Here is a 4,113-nt window from a genome sequence, read left to right as displayed (position 1 = left end):
AAAAGTGCAATAAAAGTACAAAACTCATTATTTATCATTATTTCATTAATTCTCTCATTTCTCAGAATACCTTGTGTTCCAACGTTACGATCAGGACTCCCTCTGGTGGTTAACTGCACTTTGTGGACGACACCATGGACAGTTCCATCAGCGACACGCCTTTCTTTTAAACTGAACAAAGTTCTTTAGTAATTAATACAAATATTACGTTAGTATTGGTCTTTACTCACCAGGACACGATGGATCTGACTGGAACATATTTCTGGACATATATATAATAAGACATCAACTTACACAGCGGCCCGCCCCCCCCAATCAAAGCCCTTTTAATGGAACTAGGGAGAAAGCCTTAAGTGTGCATCTACACTCCTTCTGTGTAATTCATCCACAAATATTAGAGCGATGCACTTTGGTTTAGGCCCTCGTTTGAATGAACAACCATCCTGAAAAACAGAGGCTTTTGCGTACCAATGCGCTGTGCAAAAAAGCAAGTACAGTGTTTTATCTTGTAAACACAGTTAAAATTCACCTTAAACAGGAGAAGAAGGGAGTGTCCCACCAACCGCCAAGTTAGTGAACAAACCCAAGTCTCCACAGCTTACAAATCAGTATAAAGTAAAAGTACAGTCTCCACAGAGACTGTTTACAGGAGTATAACGTTACAATATAGTACACATTTGTATACTATTTGTAGTACAAGGTATTCAGAAAACAACAAATTAAATGGGAGAATTAAGGAGTGTCCCACCAACTGAAAACTTAGTGAACAAACCCAGATCTCCACATATTACAAATTATTATAAAGTAAAAGTAAAAGTACAGTTTACAGAAAGACATAATGCCACGTAGATACACATGCATTGTAAACAGTTTAATTCTAAATACCATGGTTGTGCTAATTCTGCATTTTAAACTTAAATTACAATTACTGGGAAAAAAAAAAGAGCGAGAGAAAAGAGAGAAACTTAGTGTCCCACTAATTCTCTAGTGAATGGACAAACACAAGTCTCCACATCTGTTTACAGGAGTATAACATTACAATATAGTACACATTTGTTCATTTGTGTACTACTTGTAGTACAATGTAGTCATAAAACAACAACTCGAACGGGAGAATTAGGGAGTGTCCCACCAACCGACAAGTTAGTGAACAAATCTAGGTCTCCACGACTTACAAATTATGAAAAATAAAAAAAACAAAACTACAAAAAAAGACAAACTGACTGCCTGACAACAAACTGTTGAATGAGCAGACAAAAACAAATCTCCTAATGAAGACAGGGAAATGTTTCCTCCAATGAGGGATTTCATTGTAAGTATATTTAAATTGATTTTAAGTTTTTAAAAATTGTATTAAATTTTATTTTTTTTAGGTATTTTAAAAATAATATTAATGAGTTAGTTAACCCTCCTATGATCAGAGTGGAAGTAGCTCAAAGTAAATTCAAGGCAAGGTGTACTATACAGGAAACTACAAATAAGCATCAGATTGACTTTTTTCTCAATTAGAATTTAGTCATTGAGCACATTTAGAGAATTTGTTCATGCTATGTCTGTTACGTTCCTACATAGTTTTCCTTCCCTTTCAACACACAAACAAACACAGCAAACAAACACAGCACACGAGCGGGAATCGCACCAGCGACCCCACTACCTTCTCACCTCTAACCCACCTATGCCCAGAGTAGAATGCGAGGCGTAATATGCAGGACATCTGTGACATTGTAGCTTAAATTATGTTTATCTATTACTATTTACTTACTGATCATGTTTAACTTTTATTTTTTTTTGCTTATAAGACTTTTCAAGATTTTAGAAATCCTACATACTATTCCTTGCTTTCTCTTTTTTTTTTTTTTTTTTTTGAAACACACAAAAAGATGAAAAATTATTTTTGGCATGCAAAGCTACTACTACTACTACTTAACACACCGCTGAGATAAATAAATTGAAAAACTATGTACAAGTGAAATCGGCAGTGTTAAAGGTGGTAAATGTTGCCGAAATGATGTTACAAAGCCCAGAGTCTCAGAGACGGAATTCAGTCATCGTCCGAGTCAGGGTATGGGGGCAGGGGGCGGAAGTACCATGACAAACCTGCAGACATCCCAGAAGATGTGGAGGGGACGGGCTCTGGGGAACTGGAGGAAGGACGCGGCCTCTTGGAGCTGGGGTCTCCCTCTTCATCCGCATCTTCATCTCTGTGGCGCTTGGATCCACCGAGAGGCAGGACGTCCAGAGCAAGGCCCACAGGGGGAGGGCAAGGAGCAGGATGGCAGGAGGGCGCAGGAAGCACAGCAGCGGGAGAAGACGGGCGATGCTCCTCTTCAACGCTGGGACTGGGCGTAGGAGAAGGGCTCTCTGCTCGCTGCTGAGCAAAGGGGGTCGGGGGACGATCTCTCACATTCCGAGCTTGAGCAGGACGGGCCGCCTGGCGCCAGTCGGCCCAGAACTCCTCCGGAGGGAAAACCTGGTCGTCATCTTCTCCCTCCACGTCAACATCTTCATCTTCCTCTGAGAGACTTGAGTAGCCAGAGTCTACGTCATCCTCCTCCTCCTCCTCTTCTTCACTCCAGTCCTCTTCCTCATCATCATCCTCTTCCTCTCGTCCAAACACGTCCTCTCGCCGAGGAGGGGAGAAACGAGCAAGAACAAAAGGTATACTTACCTGCACCTCACCTGCGTCGTCCTCGCCTGGCAAGGAGCCGGCAGCAGGAGGGTCCCCCGGAGCGTCCCGCGGATCCGGAGTCACTGCAACATTTTACAACATTAACAAGTTGTTCCATACAAAGCCAGACAAATTTTTACACACAAGTCATTCTACAGAATTGTAAAAACAGGGAAAGACCAGAGCTGCTGGTCAGTGCAATATATTAGCCTATAACTACTTTTCCTTGGCTCACGTCCTGAATTACAGACTTACCAGCAAGGTTTTAGGTATAAATACAGGCCTACAGTTTTTGTACAAGACTCTAAACACAGAGGTCTGTCTGGCTTCTCTTGCACAAGTCCACAGTGCATCTGCCAGTGTGCAGTGCACCTCAGTAATCCATTCATCCCTAAAACTCGAGTAAAACTCAACCAAAACCTCATAACATGATCTCTTTCAATATAAAATGTACATCTCTGTAAATATTCTAGTGGAGAATCTTTGGCTGGGTGCCATTTTTTTTATTTTTTTCCCAAAAATGATCTAAAACACTGAATTTCGACACCTACAAACTAAACTGTCCTGTCAACCTCCAAGCGCTATTACAGTTTAAATGTCCATCGATTTGAGCTACCCGAGGCAGAAGATTTGCGGCAGAATAGTTTGGATTTAATATTTGATTTTATCGTCATCATTTTCATTCCATCTATTTTATTTTGCTTCCATGTGTAGAAAACATTGTAAATTTGTTTAGAAAGCTGCTGAATAAATAAAACTCAGTTGCATAGAATTGTCCCATCTTTATTGTCCCCAGGATCACAAAGGTCAGTTATGCTATCTCTAGTGGATGCAGTATTTGGGAGAAGATAGTAGGACTGTCCAGATAAGCTACCTCGACCCATATTCATACAAACAAGTAAATAATGTTGATTCTACAGTGGGAGCATTATTCAATTGGCCTAAATTGGCCTGTCGATATGTGCTACCTTTAGTCGGAGCCCTATTTGATAGCATAATACAACTGTCGAATATTCATACGCATATTCATAAAGATGAGTTGAAATGTACATGACTTAGGTATAAGTGTGATCACCGTGTGCAAACAGCGGCGACCCATAACAACGGCGGCCCATATCAACGGCGGCAGTTTTCCAGAAAATACTTTGATAACTTTTTACTTTGTACCCATACCAAGAAAAATAGGCCCCTTTTACCAGTTATTATTACAACCACAGTAAGTAATCGTCGATTGAAAGTCATAACCTCTCAAATTAAGCAGTTTCATATTCGACCTATGATACCATTTTACCCTAACCCGAGTAGAAATAGCCATGCGTGGATAAAATGGTTGACAACATGTAGCATTTAGTTCATTTTATCTGTCTTCACGAAGATTTCAGTGATCTGTCTTACCTCCAGGGAAGAGGTCCAGGCGGGCAACAGGGCGAGCCATGGTTGACTTA

Source organism: Boleophthalmus pectinirostris, unplaced genomic scaffold (genome assembly GCF_026225935.1).
Source record: "Boleophthalmus pectinirostris isolate CB_2022bp ecotype Guang Dong unplaced genomic scaffold, ASM2622593v1 HiC_scaffold_8, whole genome shotgun sequence".
In the NCBI taxonomy this organism is placed as follows: domain Eukaryota; kingdom Metazoa; phylum Chordata; class Actinopteri; order Gobiiformes; family Gobiidae; genus Boleophthalmus; species Boleophthalmus pectinirostris.
This window is presented reverse-complemented; position numbering follows the sequence as displayed.